Source organism: Botryllus schlosseri, chromosome 8 (assembly GCF_051294905.1).
Source record: "Botryllus schlosseri isolate E-star chromosome 8, Bs_hap1, whole genome shotgun sequence".
NCBI lineage: Eukaryota > Metazoa > Chordata > Ascidiacea > Stolidobranchia > Styelidae > Botryllus > Botryllus schlosseri.
In genome coordinates, this window is record NC_137243.1 from 21327739 (window position 1) to 21352988 (window position 25250).

At 39.1% G+C, this 25250-nt stretch overlaps 1 protein-coding gene across 1 annotated transcript in view; it reads left to right on the top strand.

Annotated features, from left to right (window-relative positions):
* Positions 1-246: 246 nt before the first annotated feature.
* Positions 247-25250, top strand: part of LOC145445031 (tripartite motif-containing 13-like) — a 412502-nt gene continuing 387498 nt past the window's right edge. The window contains exon 1 of the transcript XR_013916858.1: positions 247-260. The gene's annotated coding sequence lies outside the window, so the exon portion shown is untranslated. The remainder of the gene's footprint in view (positions 261-25250) is intronic.

A 25250-nucleotide genomic window follows, 5' to 3' on the forward strand; every position in this document is an offset into this window, starting at 1 on the left:
TAGTTGCTGAGTCATACACAAGAGCTACACTTGGATTTTTTATCTACATTTTTATTATACAGGATTGGATATCTGCCATATTTGAATGCTTCATACATTTCAAGATATTAGAGAGTCCATGTTATAAAAACTTGAATAAGGGAGGATATTTAGCAAATCTTTATTTCATGTTAATTGCATAGTGGATAATTCGAGATGTGCCACAATGAAACAATTTAGCATGCCACAGTTAATCATATGTTCGCATTGGTTGTATTATAGTCATTCAACCGGCAATGTGGCATATAATTTTCGAAGTAAATTGGTAATAATGCTGGAGTCGGAGTCGGGAGTCGGAGTCGGAGTCGGTACGTTTAAAGACCCAGGAGTCGGAGTCGGAGTCGGAGTCAGTACATTTAAAGACTCAGGAGTCGGAGTCGGAGTCGGAGTCGGTATATTGAAAATGTGTGGAGTCGGAGTCGGAGCCGGAGTCGGTGGTAAAATTTACCGACTCCACAGCCCTGGTTACAGAGCAGAGGTAGAGATGATTGAAGATGAAGAATCGGAATTACAGAAATTATGCTGTGATTCACAAGTGTAATTTTAGTCCAGTGGTGCATTCAAGGCCTTTTGAAGAATGTGTACAGTGCCCAATAATGTGATCTTTTGGATCATGTCGAATCGAACGTTACCCGGAATTTGTTGGATATGTCTCAGGAGTTTTTTGCTCACGACCCCTGTAGCGACAATGACTATCGGTACAATGTTTATTTTGCATCGCCACATTTTCTCACATTCCATTTTGAGGTCTGCGTATTTGGAGTGTTTTTCTGATTCTTTTTGCAGTAGGTTGTGATCAGCTGGGACTAGGGATGGTGTGAACCTCTGAAAGGTTCAGGTTCGTGTGAACATGAACGTGAACCTCATGACGTCACGTGACGTCGTATTGCCAATTCCGATATCCAACCCTACATTTCTGTGAAGTGATAGCCTATATTAATGTAAGCTTACGCCTTAACGGTCTAGGCCAGACCGGACAATGTATTCGCCGTCTGAATATTGCTACGTTGATATTGAGTGGAGTGTAAAATGGCTTTATATACTTGCTACCTATATTACCTCATTAACAAGTTATGCAGCAGTAGCCAACACCCCAAGGATTTGGTTTTTATTATACAATAAACATTTGAAATCAAGATTGACCCCGTACGCCTGCTAGATTTTTTGCATCAGACAACGATATCAATTTCATTGATTGGGTGAATAAGCATCATTAGTAGGGCTGGGCACAATGATTCGAGTACTCGAATCTGAATCGAGTATTAATTTTAATGATTCGAGTCGAGTAATAAAAGACGATTTTTTCGAGTACTGAAATTATACGCTCCTCACCACTGAAAGTTGATTTATCAACGAGGAGTTTATCAACGATCAACGAGTTTATGCTAATTTCACTGTTGAAGCCTTGAAACCTTGATTGGCCGTATCGTAGCATACGAAACATGAAGTACAAAGCTACGAACGTTACTGGAAATAGCACATTTCCGAAGTTATGATCATCCCACAGTATTGTCACCAAGTGCAATGAAATCGGTATGGTCGAAAAAAATAACAAAGTATCCTTAATATGATGGATAACAGGCATTATATTATTTGTGGTCGCTTAAAAGGAACATATTTGGACTTTGACAAATAATATTCTACTATGACGTCATATTGAGTGATACTCGATTACTCGACTCGACTCGAAGCATTTTGCGTGATTCAGAATCGAATCACTCAGGTACTCGATTTTGCCCAGCCCTAATCATTAGCTGACTACCTATATGTAGAGTATTTCGCTCTTGATGTTGTGTGATTGCGGGTCAAGCTCAGAGCAGAGAGTCACTAAATAATCACAAACGGAAAGCTGGATATTTCGAGCAAACCTTTGTAACAATGCAAGTAAATTTTTTCAGATTGTCAAGGTGCATGCTCGTTTAGTGTTGATTTTTTTATGCGGCCAGCGCCATGTATAGAGTGGCCCGCAGTTGAAATGCAATAAATTTCAACCAAAGATGTTATAATGAAGTGGAAATTGTAATATATGAAAAAGGTTCACAGTGCAGAACCTACCAAGCTTCGTTTGTGAACGTGAGCCTCTAAATTTCTGAGGTTCACACACAGAACGCGAACGTGAACTTCACGTTCACACCATCCCTAGCTGGGACAGCCAGTTCAATGAATAAGCATTCTCTTTTCTCTTTTAGTTTGACGATTATATCCGGGCGGTTGCTTCTGATTTCGCGGTCAGTTATAACTGGTACATCCCACAGAATTTTTACTTGTTCGTTTTCTGTCACTGGTGCTGCATGGGCTGTAATCGTACCAATTTTTTGTCGAAGTGGTGATGTTAATATGTTTGCATAATTCAAGATGGATGTAGTGACCGATCCTATTGTGTCTCCATGTGTATTCGGTAGCTGCAAGTGCACCACAACCGGACATGAGATGTGCTACAGTTTCATTTTGGTTGTGGCACATTCTGCATTTGCCGTCCGTGTTTTGCTTTAGAATTCTTTTGCGATAGTATTTTGTAGGGAGCGATTGGTCTTGTGCTGCGAAAATGAATCCTTCGCTTGCCGGTTTCAGGCCAGTGCTGGATAGCCAGGTCCATGAAAGCTCGTCTACATGGGGCTGTGAAGTTAACTTCTTGTGCTGTCCATGAAGAGGCATCGACTCCCATATCGTTTCTCTCATTTTGAGCGTTGCATTTTTGTATTGGACTCGTGCTGCTTTTGCTATTGTTGTGGGTTTGGCAGCAGTGTTTTCTGCAATGTAAAGGTTAGCTGTCTCCCTGTTGACTTCTCTGACGTACTTGTCGTGACGATAGCTCAGAGATTTTGTTTTGCGCAGTTTGTCTTCCTGTGCAATGAGTTTGCGGTAAATGTTATCGCTGTTGTTGATGTACTGTGACAAGCCGATGATTTCTGTTTTGAAAGTTTGTTCAATTTCTTGTAGTCCTCGACCACCTTTTTTTCTGGGGATGTACAGTCTTTGTGTATCAGATTTTGGGTCATGCATGTGGTGCATTGTCATCAGTTTTCTCGTCGTTGTGTCCAATTTTTTAATTTCATCTTTGCGCCAGTTCACCACACCAAAGCTATATCTCAAGACAGGCACTGCAAGACTGTTTATGGCATTGATTTTGTTTTTGGAATTGAGTTGAGTTTTGAGAATTGACTTGAGCCTGCTAATGTATTCCTTTTTTAGACTTGATTTCATTGCAGCATGTTTAATGTTGTCGCTTTCACAGATCCCTAGATATTTATAGTGATCTTCGGCATTCAATTCTGTTATGGTTTCGTCCATTTTGAAGTTCATGTCGCCAGTGCTGGTGGCTCTTCCACGTCGTATGGTAAGTTTCGAGCATTTATCCAAGCCAAATTTCATTTTTATATCTTCCGAAAACTCAGGAACAATTTTCATTTGGTTATTCAGGTCCGTATCGGATTTCGCATACAGTTTCAGATCATCCATGATCAGAAGGTGATGAATCTTTTGGCCTTTATTATTATTATAGTTTGATAACAAATTAGTATTGACGCTTATCTCCAGTAAGGGTCTGGTGCGTTACGGTCTGTAATTACCTTACCTTTGTTGAGATGTTATCCCAATCTTACCTACAATCTTGGCCAAATTTCCTGGGGCCAGAAATTTTCACACACTAATGTTCATCAAATGCAATCTAACAGTTTTCGAGCAAGTGAAAATGTAAGTACGAACCAAAATGTTGTAATTCGTAGGTATCAGGAGGTTCTTTCCTTTTGCATTTATTTTAATTTTACACATCTTATCGGTATCATCCTTATCGCTGACGCCTTACCAATTAGATTTAACTATCCTCACTCAGCTCTGAGCCTCTGAATAGCCTAATCGTTTGATTATATTTCATTGACTGTCCTGTAGCCTATTCGCCGTTAGTCGCTCAAACTTTTGGTTATTAACAGCCGCTTGTAACATTTTTCTCTGTTAGTAGTTTTCAGTACTCATGATTAGGAATAGTTCGAATACGTTCGAGTTTTTCTTCATTAAAGGGTATTCTCCGTATCATGAGTGAAACATGAATACTGAATAGCTTGAGATTGTTGCTAATTGCGTCGCTACGGATGTCAAAGAACACGTCTCTACCGAATCAATTATATGTTTAACAGTAATTGTAATTGTAATTGATTACATGTTTAATAGTAATTGTATTTGTAATTGTAATTTGACATTTTCAGCATTGAGTAATTGTATTGTAATGTAATTGAAACATTCAAGAAAGTAATTGTAATTGTAATTGTAATTGAACAGAATTATTGTAATTGATCCAACTCAGGAGACTACCACCCTCGCAAAACTGCAATAAAATATAAATAAAAACAACCTTCATTTACCGGAATAAGCCTAATTGTAATCGCACTCATAGGTGAACGCTACGTTCCTACAGATCGTTACGGCCGTTTAAATGCATTGTTCAAACATAGTGGTACGCACCGTCTTGAGGCTGATAAACAATCTTAAATTATAATTATACTATAGGGTTTACCCCTGACTCCAGTATACAAATATTTAGTGCTCCAAACTTTAAACCTTCTTTCAATTTCAGTTTTAGGCTTTCTTTTTTTGACATGCCCGTTAATCCTTTGTGGGGGATAGTCATGTACTAATCGAGAGCACTGATTGACTTGTTTTACGAATTAGGGATTTGGAAACGTATCACGTAACAATTTGAAACACATACCGCATAATGCGTAATGTGACAATGGCAACAAAGAAGGTTTGAACTAAACCATATGGAAAAAGTGATTTCTTGTGACTTTAATTGCTACGCATACTCTGCCACATTGCTTTTATTTTAAATCTGGATTACGCATGCGAGGTACGTGGGCAGCCTAATCGTGGCATATTAATGAACAGGCTTCAAAGTAAATGAATTTCCAACTCAGTTGATACAGCATATGGTTTTATAGTCATTCAACAAGTTTTATGTTTTGAATTCCAGGCAACTTTCGCGGGCTACACGGAATAGCTTCGCGGGCCGCATTTGGCTCGTAGGTCGCACTTTGCCCAGGTCTGCATTATAGGGTATCAGTTTCAATTTGTTACGTGATATGTTTCCAAATCCCTAATTCGTAAGACGGGTCCATCAGTGCTTGCGATTACTATATGACTCATCATATCTATCAGCACACATAGAGGATTAATGGTCAAAAAAAGCCGAAAACTGAAATTCAAAGAAGGTTTAGGTTTAGAATTTAGAACACTAAATACACTATACTGGAGTCAGGGGTAAACCGGTTCTTTCAGTTTTTTTCTGAGCATGTCTCCGAAATTAAGAATTTTAACAAAAGTCGGTCTTATGACAAAATCACGAAAAAACACTCGGTCAAGGTACGGCGAAGTTCAGAAAAGCTGCAAGCTTCGCTCAACATAAAGGTTATTTAAGCTGCACAGTGCACACTGCTCGGAAGGCAGCGACCACGAAAATAAGCTTTGTACTATTGCATATACTTTTCAGTGCAGTGGTTCTCAAACTGGGAGACGTGAAAGCATCAAAAGCAGTGATTCCCAAGCGCGGCCCCGAGGGCCGCATGCGGCCCCCAGATAGCCTTCTTGCGGCCCCCAAAATATATTAGGAAATCGATTTATGACAAAAAATAAAATTTATATTTTTAAAATACTTTTCCTTGGCTTGGCCTCTGTAGTTTCTAATTATAGAATTGCAGGAAAGTTGTGAGTATAGACTGCTAACGTTACGTCACTGCTGTTTCAATGCAATGTGCCCTAACTTTCCAGTTGAACGAGCAGTAGCTATAGATATAAATGGATATTTATAACTTTCAAAACTGGAGGAAAATTCTGAAAAAATGGTAAATTTTTCCCACTTCGTGGTCGCTTGACTAAAAAAGAAAAAGAGGCTCCACTCCCGGAAAATACAGTTTTTCTTTCGCATTGACAGTTGGTTGACTGACAAAAAAAAGGGTCAACTTTCCGGTCCAGCTCCCGAAATAGCCGCCGTAGCGTTCCTACAGTGCTGACTGCTGACTTAATGTATATCAGTCGAAGATGGCCCTATATGTAACCAAAATCCTCAAAAAAGAAGACAAAATCCCAAAAAAGAAGACATTTGGGCGTCCTCCGAGGTCACTTTGAAAAAAATCCAAAAAGAGGACAAATCATCTTAAAAGAGGACGTTTGGTAACCCTATGATAGCTAGATGTGCAACGCGTGACTCACGGTTGAATATAAGCCGAGATGCTTACTGCTTAGCCGGATAAAAGCGGCATAATTAGTAGTCCTATAGTCAGGGCCGTAACTGCTCCATCCCAAACCCCCCAATGGAGGGGGTCCGATCTCGAAGGGGGCCCAAAATTATTTCTTGAATTAGCATAAATTATAAAGTATTTTTTGAAAATTTATGCAACTTTTTCAACAATTTTTCGCGCTGTGCGCGATTTCAATTCGTCACATATCTTGATTATTGGTTACTCTTCCCCAAGAAAAAATACGCAAGATTTACAGAAATGGGCATATCACCTGGACTGGCTCGAAGACGTTCGACCAGGCGCTGGAGCTCCTGCTGCTCCACGATTAGACTGTCAATATCCTGAAGCTTCGTGACGGTGGTGCCCAGATATGTGATCATGCGACCGAGAACGATCAGTTGGATCCATCACTGCAGCGAAGATGCACATGCCGGACTTTTCACGTCCATAACATCAAGGAGTTTGGTACGGTGTCCAGTCACACAAGAGGCCATCTTCTTCATTAACAACCAATTGGCGTTAACAGACTGGGGCATGCACTTTCAATCTCATGGATCAAGTTCTGTTGCCCTCTGCGGTAGCCAATCAGTCCCGTCCCGTGTGGACAAAGTGATTGTGACAGAGGTGGTCGTATTTGATTTCGCTGTTCCCTTAGCCTCACTCAAGCTGCCTGCCCGTCTTCTCTTCGTGCCGCACTGTGAAACTTACAGGAGTACAAAGACGGAGGGGGCGGGAAGGAAAGGTCAGCAGAAAAGTGGAGTGGAAGTAGTTTTAGCGTTTCGGCGACCCCCTCCCTAACACACAGGTTGCTTGTTGTGTTTTTTTATGAGTTTCCTGGTTGTTTACATCGCTCTAACTTGTTCATTTCACTGAAAAGCTTGAAAAATAATCATCCAAAAAAATCTTTTTTTTGAATGTTTTCAAATCTTATTTTTGAAGAATCTCCAAAAATAAAACCCAATATCCAAAAATAAACAGGCCTGCATATATATCAACAAAGACAGTAACACGACACATACGGCTTTTCACCGGCCTTCATACCGCAATCAACTATAATGTTACCAAGTAAAGACTTGAATGAAACCGTGGAATTCGGTACACTGTAAGGCAGGGGTGGGCAGTTATTTTCCTCCGCGGGCCAAATGAGAAAATTAAATACGTTGGCGGGCCGAGTGAAATTTTTTAGCTATATCCTAGAGCGTATTTTAATTTTATTGGTAAATTACATTCCTAATAAATGCTGCTCAGAGAATGTGTTGATATTAGGTAATGAGAAAGTGACGGTTAATTAAAAAATATCTATATGCTGTCATGATTCTTAATATTGTTAAATATGATATATTTTTGCTCTTTTAACACCCCTATCCACGAACACCCCTATCCACGTTCTTCTATTATCTCAAACTTTTTCATAGTGAACAATTTCGAGCCCCCTTATCATGATATCACAAAATATTAAGTGCAACCGGAATGCTAGTAATCCCAATAGATAGTTTGATATCATGGAAGATTATGGCTGTTAATGAGAGAATTGTGACACATATAAAGTCTGATAATACACAACGCCACAACTATAAGCTGGGGGAGCGCGAAAATTTTTTTCAATTAACTTCGGCTTCGCGCCACCCTTTTGATCAGTGGTTCCCAAACCTTTTCGGTGTGAGGGCCAAATTTAGAATTTCAGAGTACGGTCGGGGCCGCACGAATACTACGGCTATGAAACGAACCCAAACATGCATCATGGCTATTTCGGAGTAGTTTTATTGCCCTGGCGAGATTTCAAAACTGTACACTGTTTACCGCTACTTATCTGCTGCATTGGGTGTCCGTTGAGTGAATCAGCTTTTCTCGCCTAAACGCGCGTAGCGCGACAAATTTCTTTAGTTTCATGACTGAATCGGTCAATATGATCGGGAATTGCATGTATTACTATCAATTTTCACCCTGTCTCTGTTCACGTATTCTGATTTACCGGTAGAGCTGAGTGAGGTGTGTTTAAAAAGGTATGGGCCCCTCAATAGTAATTATACATCTCCGGGGGCATACCCGTTGGCAGGAACGTAACAGCACTTCGTCAGGACCCCGGGCTCCCATAGGGTGATGAACTGACCCCGCATCACGTTGTTCGCTTTTGCCACGAAATTAAAATTGTACTGTTTACTGAGACAGCGCGACGCGCGGACATTTCGACAATTCATGTTAAAATCGGTGAATAAGATCTGGAATTGCATTGTTGTACTCTTTGTCCACGTAATCAGATTTACCGGTAAAGCTGAGTGAGAGTTGTCTTTGAAACTGCAGACCCCGTAAAATTAAACATCTTCGGGCGGGCCCCTAGGTATGACTCTTTACATGACGTTATTTCGTGACCTCCTGTCTGCTATATCAAAAAATGTAGGTTTGCCTAAACCTACTAGACTGAAAGATCACATATGGTACATGGCCTAAATCTTTATATGTCTTGGTGCGTTGTGGTGCAGCCATGGCCAACGCTGATAAGCCCATTTCTGTAAATCTTGCGTATTTTTTCTTGGGGAAGAGTACCCAATAATCAAGATATGTGACGAATTGAAATCGCGCACAGTGCGAAAAATTTTTGAAAAAATTGCATAAATTTTCAATTTTTTTTTTATAATTTATGCTAATTCACGAAATAATTTTTAGCCCCCTTCGAGATCGGACCCCCTCCATTGGGGGGTTTGGGGTGGGGCAGTTACGGCCCTGACTATAAGACTACCAATTATGCCGCTTTTAGCCGGCTAAACAGTATGCATCTCGGCGTATATTCAACCGTGAGTCACGTGTTGCACATCTAGCTATCATAGGGTTACCAAACGTCCTCTTTTAAGATGATTTGTCCTCTTTTTGGATTTTTTTTAAAGTGATCTCGGAGGACGCCCAAATGTCTTCTTTTTTGGGATTTTGTCTTCTTTTTTGAGGATTTTGGTTACATATAGGGCCATCTTCGACTGATATACATTAAGTCAGCACTGTAGAAACGCTACGGCGGCTATTTCGGGAGCTGGACTGGAAAGTTGACCTTTTTTTTGTCTGTCAACGACCTGTCAATGTGAAAGAAAAACTGTATTTTCCGGGAGTTGAGCCTCTTTTTCTTTTTTAGTCAAGCGACCACGAAGTGGGAAAAATTTACCATATTTTCAGAATTTTCCTCCGGTTTTGAAAGTTATAAATAGGGCTGGGCAAAATCGAGTACCTGAGTGATTCGATTCTGAATCACGTATTATGCTTCGAGTCGAGTCGAGTATTCGAGGATCACACATTATGACGTCATAACAGAATGTAATATGTCAAAGTTCAAACATGTACCTTTTATGCCACAGCAAAGAATATAATGCCTGTTATATACCACATTAAAGATGCTTTGATATTTTTTCGACCATACCGATTTCATTGCACTTCGTGACAAGGTTATGGGATGATTATGACTTCGAAAATGTGTTATTTCGCGTAAGCGTTGTAGCTTTGTACTATGTTTCGTATGCTTCAATGCAGCCAATCAGTGTTTTAAGCATTCCACATTGGAAACTAGCATCAAAACTATAATTCTCGTTGATAAATTAACTTTCACTGGCGAGGAGCTCGTAATTTCAGTACTCGAAAATATCGTCTTTTACTACTCGACTCGAATCATTAAAATTAATACTCGATTCAGATTCGAGTACTCGAATCATTGTGCCCAGCCCTAGTTATAAATATCCATTTATATCTATAGCTACTGCTCGTTCAACTGGAAAGTTAGGGCACATTGCATTGAAACAGCAGTGACGTAACGTTAGCAGTCTATACTCACAACTTTCCTGCAATTCTATAATTAGAAACTACGAAGGCCAAGCCAAGGAAGAGTATTTTAAAAATATAAATTTTATTTTTTGTCATAAATCGATTTCCTAATATATTTTGGGGGCCGCAAGAAGACTATCTGGGGGCCGCGCTTGGGAATCACTGCTTTTGATGCTTTCACGTCTCCCAGTTTGAGAACCACTGCACTGAAACGTATATGCAATAGTACAAAGCTTATTTTCTTGGTCGCTGCCTTCCGAGCAGTGAGCACTGTGCAGCTTAAATAACCTTTATGTTGAGCGAAGCTTGCAGCTTTTCTGAACTTCGCCGTCCCTTGACCGAGTGTTTTTTCGTGATTTTGTCATAAGACCGACTTTTGTTAAAATTCTTAATTTCGGCGACATGCTCAGAAAAAACTGAAAGAACCGGTTTACCCCTGACTCCAGTATAGTATATTTAGTGTTCTAAATTCTAAACCTAAACCTTCTTTGAATTTCAGTTTTCGGCTTTTTTGGCCATTAATCCTCTATGTGTGCTGATAGATATGATGAGTCATATAGTAATCGTAAGCACTGATAGACTCGTCTTACGAATTAGGGATTTGGAAACACATCACGTAACAAATTGAAACTGATACCGTATAATGCAGACATGAACAAAGTACGGCCTACGAGCCAAATGCGGCCCGCGAAGCTATTCTGTGTAGCCCGCGAAAGTTGCCTGGAATTCAAAACATAAAACTTGTTGAATGACTATAAAACCATATGCTGTATCAACTGAGTTGGAAATTCATTTACTTTGAAGCCTGTTCATTAATATGCCACGATTAGGCTGCCTACGTACCTCGCATGCGTAATCCAGATTTAAAATAAAAGCAATATGGCAGAGTATGCATAGCAATTAAAAGTCACAAGAAATCACTCTTTCCATATGGTTTAGTTCAAACCCTCTTTGTTGCCATTGTCACATTACGCATTATGCGGTATGTGTTTCAAATTGTTACGTGATACGTTTCCAAATCCCTAATTCGTAAAACAAGTCAATCAGTGCTCTCGATTAGTACATGACTCGTCATATACTATCCCCCACAAAGGATTAACGGGCATGTCAAAAAAAGAAAGCCGAAAACTGAAATTGAAAGAAGGTCTAAAGTTTGGAGCACTAAATATTTGTATACTGAAGTCAGGGGGAAACCCGACATTATAATTATAATTTAAGATTGTTTATCAGCCTTAAGACGGTGCGCACCACTATGTTTGAATAATGCATTTAAACGGCCGTAACGATCTGTAGGAACGTAGCGTTCACCTATGAGTGCGATTACAATTAGGCTTATTCCGGTAAATGAAGGTTGTTTATATTTATATTTTATTGCAGTTTTGCGAGGGTGGTAGTCTCCTGAGTTGGATCAATTACAATAATTCTGTTCAATTACAATTACAATTACAATTACTTTCTTGAATGTTTCAATTACATTACAATTACAATTACTCAATGCTGAAAATGTCAAATTACAATTACAAATACAATTACTATTAAACATGTAATCAATTACAATCACAATGAGAATTATAATTACTGTTAAACATATAATTGATTCGGTAGTGACGTGTTCTTTGACAGCCGTAGCGACGTAATTAGCAACAATCTCAAGCTATTCAGTATTCATGTTTCATTCATGATACGGAGAATACCCTTTAATGAAGAAAAACTCGAACGTATTCGAACTATTCCTAATCATGACTACTGAAAACTACTAACAGAGAAAAATGTTACAAGCGGCTGTTAGCAACCAAAAGTTTGAGCGACTAGCAGCGAATAGGCTACAGGACAGTCAATGAAAGGTAATCAAACGATTAGGCTATTCAGAGGCTCAGAGCTGACTGAGGATAGTTAAATCTAATTGGTAAGGCGTCAGCGATAAGGATGGGACCGATAAGATGCGTAAAATTAAAATAAATGCAAAAGGAAAGAACCTCCTGATACCTACGAATTACAACATTTTGGTTCGCACTTACATTTTCACTTGCTCGAAAACTGTTAGATTGCATTTGATGAACATTAGTGTGTGAAAATTTCTGGCCCCAGGAAATTTGGCCAAGATTGGAGGTAAGATTGGGATAACATCTCAACAAATGCGTGATCAAGTTTGATGAAGCCTATGTTGGAAACTTGAATTTCTTTTTGCAATTGTTGAAGCAAGCCGCGGTACTGGTCAGAGATTAAAAAATAAAGCTCTGACCTTGGTGTAGGAAATGGTTCAGCACAGGTTTCGGAAGAGCTTATTTTCTGTTGATCCATTTTTAAAATATCAAGATTTAGTTTAGCCAACTGGGTCTCTAACTTTTTTAGACACCCCCCCTCCTTTATGACAGTGAAATATTTCGTGTCCCCCTTATCGTCATATCACACAATGAAACCAGAATGTTAGCAATATTTACAGATAGTTTGATGGTATCGAAGGGTATGACTGTTGATGAGAGAATTCTTCATCATTAAATTCCGACTATACACAGAGCAATAACTTTGAAATGGAGGTGAATCGCGCCAAGCGCGGAAAAATTTCAGGTTACTGGAGGTTTGTGCTCCCCTTCAGATGCTTTCACGCCGCCCAAGGGGGCACGCCCGCCAGTTCGACAACCACTGGTTTAGCCTATATTGTAATTCACAAAGTTTTCCGCGTTGCTGCTGAAGTATGGGAAACAGTTTAGCATGACTGAGTTATCTAGTTATAACACGGCACGCATAGAACACCGATGTAAATAGGCTAATTATTACAGGTGACGACTGTGTACTAAGGCCCTAAGGCCTTGCGGGCTGTCGTCATTCATCCTGGTCCGTATCGGATTTTCACTGGTGTGGCGAATAAATGATTGATTGATTATTTTATGTTGTGATTGTCAGTTTTCCATAACAATGTAATTGAAATTGTAATTGAGCAAAATTTTTATCAAATTACAATTACGATTACAATTACACAAAACAGAAATGCTTCAATACCAATTACAATTACAATTACATGAAAAATTGTAAAAAATTACATTCTGCTCAATTACAAATTACAATTGATCCAACTCTGGTAGTCTCCATACTAGAATCAATAAATGCGAAGAAATATATCATGCATTAGCATAAACATTTTTAAAAAAATATTGTTTTTACGCTGATTACCGAAAATAAATTTTGAACCCACGTCAAGTCTTCAAAATTCCGGACAGTTAGCATATTTTATTATTTCCTCCCGGACGCTAGTTTGAACAGTGAAATTCCGGACGTATGGCAACCCTATTTTAAACACGTCTTGTTTTAAATCCAACCTAGTATCATATTTGTAGGCATAAAGGAGTTAGTTAAGTATTTAATCTGGTATTTTTGTTACCTTGCAAAGATTTGGGCTCGTGGAAGTCTTGTACAATTTCGAGGTGAAGATGTCTTATATCGGTGTCGAATCTGTTGTGTTCAAAACCACGTCTGCTTTCGTTAGGCACAAACAGGCTAGGGTCGTGGCAATGTTCCTTCTAATTTTTCACGAGTCTGCGCAAACACACCAATTCACTGCCCGGTCCAAGACAACAGTGCGTGTCACCAGACGTGCGTGTATTCATTCAAACCACATGATTTATTGACAGAATCATATTACAGCATTTACATCTCGTTTCATTACACGACACCAGATCATCGCTTTATGAATGAAGAAGTGTAACTGCGCTCTAAAAATTATGTGGTCTGAACTTGAAGTTAAGCCATTTTCTTCAGAAAGCCACGGTCTTCGAACTGCAGCTAGTAGATTTTTTTTTAAATATGCATTTTTGCTTTCAGAAACGAAATATTATAATCGCACATTCCAATGGGGATTGTACGCAAATGGCTTGCAGTCTGTAATTTGACGGCAAGATCGACATTGGAAAATGTATAAAATTACCGAAGAAATACTTGACGGTAAACCGAGTAACTTCATATAGTGTTACGTGATATCACAGAGATACACCATGAGAAATCTCATCACCTATCTCATATTAAACATCGTTAAATTCAACAGAAACCAATATGGGCTTTTACGTAAAATTTATTCGCGGTATAGGACAGATCATCTCACACTCGAATTCGCAAACGAAATGGCTACCCAAATCCTTGAGTAGCAACCCGGAAACTTGAGGCCGATTTCAAGTTACCAGTTGAATAAGTTTATTTAGGTTGCCGTAATGTACTGGCGTGGACTGTAATGATTGCAGACTGTCTACCTGTTTCGCGTACTGAGAACAGTTCTCAATTTATGTTGCTGTTGTCTTAACTGTTGGAATTGCGAGTATCGTAGTCAATGTATTAGTTCATTTAAGCCGAAGTAATAAACTGCTACGAATATTATTTCGTGCTCACAACAATTGAATGAACTAATACCTTGACTACGATACTCGCAATCAGAGTTGGATCAATTACATTATTTCAGTTCAATTACAATTACAATTACAATTACTTTCATGAATGTTTCAATAACATTACAATTACAATTACTCCATGCTAAAAATATCAAATTACAATTACAATTACAATTACAATTACTCCTTGCATGCTTCAATTACATTACAATTACAATTACAATTGCTGCTGTTGAACATGTAATTTAATAATCATGAATTCAACCGTGCTCCTTGACAACCGTAGCGTCGTATTTAACTACAATTCAAGTCTAGTTCAGATTGTGTTGTAATAAATGCGTTTATGTGCGTACATAGTATGCTATGTGAGATGTCATTGTGGCGTAATATAAGCGTGTTTTGAATGCTCGGTAATTATGGCTCACGTAAATGGCAATGTAACTGCTCCAAAATAGCCGTTTAAGGCCGACTGTTCTGAAAAGTGGGAGCGCTGCACCAGCATGACCACAACAATTACCAATTACGCCCAGCGATTGTTCAGAACAATGCCGATTCCCAGACTTTCACGACTATTTTGGGATAGTACCATTGTCTGGAAATATACTTTTATTGCGGAATCAGTGCGAAACTAGCTTTCGATTAGGACCATACATATCAAATTTCGACGCTTGGATCGCCAGCTATGGGAATATCAATTCTGATGCTTTTAGCCGGCTCAGCAGTTCGCTTCTCGGCGTATTCAATCGTGAGTCACGTGTTGCGAATCCATCCGTTGGTTAGTAATCTAAAAATTGTATACAATGGAAGCCAAGGCCAGCATAGCGGTAAAAATAAAAATAAAACTTCGCCCGCAAGGGCGCAGTCAAGGGCTTCCGCGAATTAGTGATGAGCGGATAGTGCTTTTCGAGACTCCGAATCCCTCCGACAACTTTAGTGTCTGAGGAAAACTCCCTCCGACTCCGAAGACCTAAATCCCAGACTCCGAGATACTCCGATGAATCTCGTCAAGTATCCGAAACAGTGGCAAGCATGGTACACTTGGTTATGTGTTTTCCTATATTAATCTGATAATATGGTTGGCCTCATAGTATTGTCTACTCTCCAGTCCCCAATTGCAGTGCAGATGGCTGATTTTTATGCACTTGGCAATCATTTTTGCATGTTACCCGTCATATTACAACTTTACAAGGTGTCAACTGTCTGTGTTTTGGTTTGTAATCATAATCAAGAGTGTATTCTGGTCAGAGCTATCCAAAGATATCGGAGACAAAAGTTACAATACTCCGAAATTATCGGAGAAAATATCTGTAGTAAACTCCGACTCCGCTCCGACTGTCACAAAATCGGCAAAACTCCGCTCCTAATCCACTCCGACTCCGCTCCGATGCTCATCACTGCCGCGAATGGATCCACCAAATTCCTTGTCGACATTTAAAGAGAATGCATTATAGGTCAATTGTTTTATGTTGTGCTTGTCAGGTCTCAATAGCAATTTAATGTAATTGAAATTGTAATTGAGCAAAATTTTTGTCAAATTACAATTACAATTACAATTACACAAAATAAAAATGCTTCAATTACAATTACATTACAATTACATTGAAAAATGTAATAATTACATTCAATTACAATTACAAATTTCAATTGATCCAACTCTGCTCGCAATATCAACAGTTAAGACAACAGCAACATCAAACAACGGATTCGAACTACATCACCGTAAAAACGGCTAACGTTAGCTATTTCTACGCTTCCAATATCTCAGTTCCGATTTCGCTATACGTTTGTATTCACACACTTCTGCATTTTAAGGAATGCTTACCACGTTCTTTTGACGTATTTAGCCAGTTCAAATCTCAACATAAGTGAACGTTACCCAAGGTATCATAAAAGCAAGTTTCCATGACTATGTCTTTGAATGCCATGACTGGGGGATTGCGATATATACGAATGGGTCCAAAACCTACTTAGCAACCGCTTTTACGCTACCTATATCCCCTTCCTCCCTACGCCTGTTCAATAGAAACTGCCATGCTGATCATTGTGTATTCATGTCGAACTTCTCGAGATTCTCCATACCTTGTCCTGGGTGTCCGGTAATGGATGCGATGAAGAGAAATATGCGATAGTCACAGATGGTCTTAGTGTCTTAAAAACGTCATCTAACGTCGCCGACCGATATCGTCAATACGTTCTTCCCCTTGACTGATCCGGTTACTAAAGCGCGGATAAAAAGCATCCTTTGGACTTTATTTAGAATAGAATGTTCAGATGCCCCGCTATGAGTCTACTGCAATTTTCGGAAACGTTCGACCTTTTTCTCCTCAACTTTTCAGGATAAGATTTTCAACGTTCATTTCTCGTCGAGTCCTGTCATAATCGCAACGCTCCATTCGCGAATTATCACCTCTTAGTCCTGCCTGACACATTGACCCTTATTTCCGAGCTTGTGATCTCCTGTCATTGATTGCTTTAATTTTATCCGTATGGTTTAAGCTACATTATTTCCGAAACTAACTTATAACAGAAGGTAGTTACAGACCGTGGCACGACAGTCCTTTATTTGTGATTAGCTACACTATCCCTTTGCAATAATAATAACATTAATCAAGTGAGTTATAGCAAACGACCATACGACGGAATACTCCTGCAATATTTCCTGTTGTGCACGCTGATTCAACATTAACATACGTTTATATAAGTTTTCGGCATCAACCGATTCGAACAACATAACCGAGAAACGACAACGTCAGCCATTTCTACGCTTTTAATATTTGAGTTCCGCTTTTGTCATGTGTTTGTATTCACACATTTCTGCCGACTAAGGAATGATTACTGCGTTCTTTTCGGGCATTTCTTCGGTTGAAATCTCACACACATACCATACGCCAATTCCCTATTTCGATCCGGTAACAGCAATGTATCCGTTGGAGTATTGCGTACTTCAATTTCGGTTCGAATCTGGTCATCATGGACATGGACATGGATATGGAGTACTACTGACCTATTGCCAGATGACCTTGAGTTTGTTTAATATACCATACCGCCTATTTTAAGCGAGCGGCTTAATATACCCGGCCTTCTTTGATTTACCATATATTTCCAGCCACCGTCTACCAACCCCCTCGTGGCAGGGTTGAGCAGCGATATATTCTACAATATCACAATCACGTCATATGTGAAATAGTTTTAGAGATAGCAATCAAATATAGTTGTGAAAAGTTAACGCATGCAGTATCAATGCATTCCTACCCAACTCCATCGCCGCCGCACATAGGAATTGTAAATCATCCAGCGCCTTGATCGGTCATTTTCTTGTTTGAGCCCCGACCGATCTGAGAAAATGCCTTTTCAGTGTCACTATAGTATCCACAAGCCAGGGATAAAGTGGAGAAAAATTAAGATGCTGCTGATTCGAAAACTTTGGGGTATTCGAATCAAGTGCTTGGAAAGTGAACTTTTGACAGCAAATTTCGAATTCAACGTCGTCTTGTCACATTGGCGTAACGAAACATTAAGTTGCATAGAGTGTCGAATCATAGTGTCCTATATGGTGTGGACACAAGCAAATCTCACGGCTCAGTGAAATTGGCCTAAGTAACACTTTCCATTTAGTCAAATGCGATGCGACGGTAATTTTAGACAGGCTTGCCGAGCATTAAATTTGATAAAACGGGTATCAATCGAAAGCTACCGATGTACAGATTACGTAAATATAAATTTTGTGTCGCTCCTGGTTATGGAACCCGCAAAATCGTTTGGTATTGTGACGCAACGATGCCGAGCACGAGCACGCGAGAGTGAGAGTGTGAATGCTCAATCGGTTGCGCAGCAATGGCCAATACGTTTACGGTTTGCGCTTCTTCTCATCTGCTCCCAGACGGCATGATTGCGTCACAATATCAAATTTCAGACTTGCAAAACCGGAGGAAAATCCTGAAAAAATGGTAAATTTTTCCCACATCGTGGTCTGTTGACTAAGAAAAAAAGGTCAACTTTCCGGCCCAGCTCCCAAAATACCCGGCGGAGCGTTACTTCAGTGCTGATTTACTGTATTCAAGTCGATTTTGCCACATATTTAACCAAAATTCTCAAAAAAGGGGACAAAATCTCAAAATAGAGGACATTTGGGCGTCCTCCGAGGACACTTTCAAAAAAGAGGACAAATCCTCTTGAAAGAGGACAAATGGTAACCCTTGCATAATTTTCCTGGTGTGTGCCGGCAAAATTGCAGTCAAATGGCAAAGTAACAAATTTGACAGTTCTGCAGAAACTAGGTTATACAATGGAACCTTTCGAGTATATCATACCATAAAAAAATATTATAAATGCAACTTTTTATTGCAGCTTCCGGTAAAATTGAGTGCAACTTTCTCGCGATTTTAGTGCAAAAAAACTTGCCCTAATAATGACCAAAGCTAGCATAATTGAAAATGTGATGAAGAAAAATCCGGCCCTGATTGAAAAAACCGGTTGCATTTTTTAGTTCAGCGCAAAGAATTGATTCAAAAACAGTTAAAACATCTTTGACCTTTGAAAAATAATTTTCAAACGCAGCACAGTGTAATTTTAATCATAGCTACGCGTTTTTTAATTAAATTAGAATTAGAATTAAAGCTACACCGTTGTTTTCGTCAAATTATATTTGAATTAAAGTTATAGCTACGCGTTCTTTTTTCTAAATAGAGTGGAATTAAAAGCTTTTATAATTATACTAGAATTAGAATTATAGCAACGCATTTTTTTAACTATACTAGAATTAGAATTATAGCAACACGTTTTTTTTAACTATACTAGAATTAGAATTATCGCTACATAGATTTTTGCAAATTAGATCACAAGTAGAGTGATAACTACACTGTTATTTCCGAATTATATCAGAATTATAATTACCGAATTCGCAAAAACTTGAAAATTGAACCAAGTTCAATTCGTTTCAAATTAGAGTTTATTCTCATAAGCATGCGAATGGCAAATGTCTGTACAGCAAGATTTCTCACGACACAGTTCTCCTGCAAGGTATTCAAGAAACCAACAATTAGACTAGGATAAAATAAGAGCACAGAAACAGTTCCCAAGTTAGATTAGAGTACTAAATTACCAGTGTATCGCTATAATTATTGTCTAATAAGAAAACTAAGATTATCTAGTAGTTCAAGTCTACTCGTATGATGGTCGATGGACACGCGATTTATTGTAATCGGATTCCGAACCTAAATCAGACAATGAACCTTACCTTGCGGATAATCGCAATTCAAACTCCTCGTATAATCTGATCTGGTGTTTATTTTCAAATCACCACTGAGTCAAGCCTAAGTCATGGTTAAAAGGGTCGAGTCAAAGTCTTAGTGTTGAGACTCGAGTCCGAGTCCAAGTCGTAGTGTTCACTGTTCATTTTCGAGTCCAAGTCAGGTTCAAATCACCATTTTTTAAAATCCTGGGTGATATCGCAGGACTCACATTCATAATATATTCATTTTCTCACTCTTAATACGTTTACACAAACAGATAAAAGACAGTTTCCGGCCAAATTTTCTAGTATCGGTTCTGATACACGATAGATACTAAGATCAAGTAAATATAATGTAGTCATAGGTGGTCAAAATAGTCACCGTAGGTACTCAAGTAGTAGATATACCACCATAAATTTTTTATTCAAGTAGAAGTAAATTTCAAATGAAGCAGAAGTAGCGATTTACAAGTAAGTAAAAAAGTGAGTATTCTAGACCCAGTTGTGCCTAAAAAACTGAAAACTGTCAAGTAGAAGCAGAACTAATCTAAAAGCATAACCACTCGAGTAACTAGTGCGAGTATGCAAAATCTACTTGGAGTAATTCGAAAAGTAAAAGTAATTCTTACCACGTATGAATGTGTTGAGTGGTATGACGTGGTCCAGTCATGCACAATGACTCGGGTATAATTCGAGCCAATACTCAAAGTGGTTCAAATCAAGTCGAGTCATTTTCCATTTTTAAGAAGGCTCGAGTCGTTAGAACCCTGGTTTCGGAATATAGTTTATTGACGCGATCAAGCTTGACACCCATCCGGCGTACAGGTAAGGCTTACGTTTCGAAGTTTAAGAATTTACAATTCCGTGACACATCGCTATGAAGTGTTTATTTCATTGCGAATAATCCGGGAGTGTCTCTTTTAATGAGCCTTGTCGTTGAGTAAAATAAGATATATACGATATATTATCATCTTGCAGCAAGTCTTAACAGCGGGTACGTAGGCTACTAGAGTCTACTGTGGTCCTTAGGACTGCATTTAAAACAAAAATCAATTTAAAGCAAACATGTTTAAAACAAGGCCCTTGTTTAAAACACGTTTTTTTATTGTTTTTTGTTGTTTTTGTCTTGAAAGCCATGACGTCAGAAATATTCCATTGTGACTTCATAGCGGATTGACATTGACAATTGAATATATAGGGTAAAGATAGCTCCTTTGATGAAATATCTACCTACTATAGCTGTTGAACAGACTATTTTGAGGTTTCCAACCATCCCATATCGTATACGTTGGCTAAATTGGGAGGTAGTCGTCCGTAGGCTCATACAACATTGTTTAGACAGTATTTACACAATTATGGCATATTTATACAGCTTAAAAATAACACAATTTTTTTGAAGGTCTTTATTTAAAACATTGATTAAAACAGGAATTCGGAATCTCATGCGCTCTATAACAAGCCAGTGTTCCGCGTCACACCGATAAATGTTTGCCATAAACTGGTCAAAATTCATAAATGTCAAAGAAAATTGTTTTTCGCGTTGGGTTTGTGGTTTCTAGTTTCTAGCAATGGCTATAAAGCTGTTCAAATAAATACTCTGAAGTTATGGAAATTTGGCCATATTTCTAAATATCGGGTTTATCGGTATCAACTCAAAAATTCGATATCCCTCGGGTTCTAGTTAAGATTTAAAGAGAGAGAGATCAGATTTGTTTTCGTCGAAATGCTTTGACTCTGTATAAGCGATGCGGCTTGGGATAATTTACATCGTTAATATTGAAACGTGACACTGACACAAATCGCATGTTCTGTTTATTGACGGTGAGATCGTTTCCAAAATAATCAATAGAATCGTTTATTATGAATTGGATCACTTGTTTTTGTTGTCAAATTTCTTTCGCTTTTCCACAAAACTGAATTTGCTGCATGTTTTGACATCTTGCTAGCTAGCTGGTCGCGGCGATCAAATTGATCACCTGATGAAAATAATCGGTTTCGATCAGACTTTAGATAATTGTAGTTGTCTAAATAGATTAATTAGAGCGAAATCATGGTAATGTAATTCTAATGTAAGTTGTGAAATTAGTTTATACCAATGGTTTTCAACCTTTTCCGATGTCGCGGCCGCATTTCAAACTTCAGAGTGCGTATGGATCCGCATGAAACACTAGAGTAGGCTACTTATAATGATAATTTAAAGGTAGCTAGCTAGCCTACCTCTGGATCTCACCTTCCAGCTAATTCCAAAGCATGCACATTGCACATGCACACAGACTTCTATAGATTCTATATCGGTTATTGTAGCATTGATAGACGCTGATTGGCGAGTGCTAGATATTGAAATAAACTGAAAATGCATATCACGACTACAACATCCTATTATGTCGTTATGTGATAGCTCTTCATACATTTAAGCACTTAATGCACAAGTTAGCTAGAGATTATACACTGATTAATATTGGACTTATTGCACCTAATATTTGCCTATGAACCGTTATTTTGATGTCAGTAAAATTGTGTCGAAATGTAGGCCTTACTCTTCACAGAAGGCCGACCTCAAGATATATCCTTGTCTGTCGGGTATTCATCCATGCGTTTGACTCTAGTCTGCAAGAATTCTCTTTCCCGGTTTTCAGAAGCGGCCTTGAACAGCTTTAGACATAACTAATATCCCTCATTTCAGCATTCATAGGAATTATCTATAACTATTTATTTTATAGTAACAAGCAACAACTGTCGTCTATTACAGGATTCTGCAACCGGGTGTATCAAAATTGTAAAAGAGTGTACCACCCAGATGGGGTGTACTGGGATGTAGGCCTACCATCAGGTCCAATGATTAGCTATCCAATGACTAGCTATCACAATAAACAGACAAGTTTATGCTTCAGAACATATTGACTGGGTGTACAATATCGCAGTGCTATCCGACCTTTTTCGTTGTGGTACACCCTTTATGCGTTTCTTCGAAACTCGTACACCCCTGACCACGTAACATAGTGATTCCTTATAGTAAACGTAATCCAGGGGTGTTCGACCTTTTTGCTATTAACAGCCGTATTTCGGTTAGCCTACATAGCATAGGGCAGCATTGCGGCGGAGAGTATATCATGGCCCATCTGTACGTCATATACTCACGGTAAATTGCGTACCGGTAACTTCACACCTCCCGGAGACCCGTTGTGGTGTTCTCTGCCATCACAGACTTTTGAGATATTCCATTTGTATAAAAAATTTTAATGGCTGAAGCAGAAATTTCTCGCAGGGTTACTATATATGCTCAAAGATCGCGAATATAAACGCTAGGAAAAGTCAACTGGATTCATTTTTTAGTCGCGCCAATACGCGAAAGAAGGGAAAAATAATTTCGTCGATATTGTTGGTTGTTTCATATATCACTGTCAAGTATTTACCCATTCTCAGCCCACGTGATTAGATTAACCGGTAGAGCTGATGAAGGAGGTGTCCTCAAAAATTTTGGGCACAAAATTAACGATGAAATTGATGATGCTTTTTCTGGTTTTTATTCATCCCCATGATGTTATTTTTGACCTCCCATCAGGATTGTAGGCATAGTCGAAATATATATTAGAATCACCCAAACGTACGTAAGTCATCTTGAATCGCCCCATGCGTGAATAAAATTATCAAGTTTAATTAAAATCTAACAAAGATTTGGGAACCAATTCGGTAATTCTATTTGCATATTGCCAACGCACGCTATAAGTTACTTATGTGTATAGGGGGCCGCATAAGTATTGTTTAGCGTCTGCAGCAGTGCAGCTGCATGCTACCGTGCGTCTGCAGGTTGGCCACATCTGACCTGTTGAAATAAGGATGAGCAAGGCTGCAACATTGGAAATGCTAAATACTGACCCGGGCTCGAGATAACCGAACCAGCATCTAACACAATTGATCTCAAACTCGACCCCCTCCAGTGAGACCTCCTGGCTACGCCCCTGAAATTATGTAAACTGCGCTATTTATAAGCATCTTGCAGGAACTACCAATTCACCATATCCGATCTCTAGCGGCGGGTTCCTCGAGAATCATTATTTACAGATATCTCAATCTGAACACATGTCAACTCCATCCTATTCTACTCCAAAAAAAACCCAACAAGTCCATTACCAACGGTTAAATGGGGAGGAGAAACATTTTCTTATGACATCACAAACTGGATGCAATTTACAAGCTGCGTACAGCTGATATGAACATTGTACGATATTGCACACCCGGTCAACATGTTCTGAAGCATAAACTTGCCTATTTGTGCTAGATCAGTGGTTCCCAAACTTTTTCGGTGTGAGGGCCAAATTTAGAATTTCAGAGTACGGTCATGGCCGCACGAATACTACGGCTATGAAACGGACCCAAAGAGTCATCATGGCAATTTCGGAGTAGTTTTATTGCCCTTGCCAGATTTCAAAACTGTGCACTGTTTACCGCGACTTATCTGCTGTTTTGGCTGTCCGTTAAGTGAATCAGCTTTTCTCGCCTAAACGCGCGAGGCGCGAGAAATTTCTTTAGTTTCATGACTGAATCGGTCAATATGATCGGGAATTGCATGTATTCCTATCAATTTTCATCCTGTCTCTGTTCACGTAATCTGATTTACCGGTAGAGCTGAGGCCCCCTCAATAGTTATTAAACATCTCCGGGGTATAGGCATACCCGTTGGCAGAAACGTAACAGCACTTCGTCAGGACCCTGGGCTCCCGTAGGGTGATAAACTGACCCCGTATCACGTTGTTCGCTTTTGCCACGAAATTAAAGTTGTACTGTTTAGTGAGACAGCGCCACGCGCGAATATTTCGATTATTCATGATAAAATCGGTGAATAAGATCGGGAATTGCATGGTTGTCCTCTTTGCCCACGTAATCAGATTTACCGGTAGAGCTGAGTGAGAGGTGTCTTTGAAACTGCAGACCCCGTAAAATTAAACATCTTCGGGCGGGCGGACCCCTAGGTATGACTTCTTTACATTATGTTATTTCGTGACCTCCTGTCTGCTATATCAAAAAAATGTAGAATTGCCCAAACCTACTAAATTGAAAGATCACACGATTTCAGATTGGTATTTCTTCACTGGCATATAATTTTCTTTCCTGCGGGATGTTATTTGTATTTCAGATTGCCAATACAAGAACATTCGATGCCAGTCATTTAGGCGCCTATATGGACAATTAAACCTATATGTATTTTGTATATATAACGAAGTTTTTGGTCAGCATAAAAGCAGTCCTTTACGGCCAAGGCTTTCTCGCTGCCGATCGTTCTGACGCACTTCTTGGAGTCACATGTTACATGGCCTAAAACTTTATATGTCTTGGTGCTTTGTGGTGCGGTCATGGCCAACGCTGATATGCCCATTTCTATAAATCCTGCGTATTTTTTCTTGGGGAAGAGTACCCAATAATCAAGATATGTGGCGAATTGAAATAGCTCAATGCGCGAAATTTTTCTGATAAAATCGCATAAATTTTCAAAAAATACTCTATAATTTCTGCTAATTCACGAAATAATTTTGGGCCGCCTTCGAGCTCGACCCCCCTCAATTGGGGGGTTTGGGG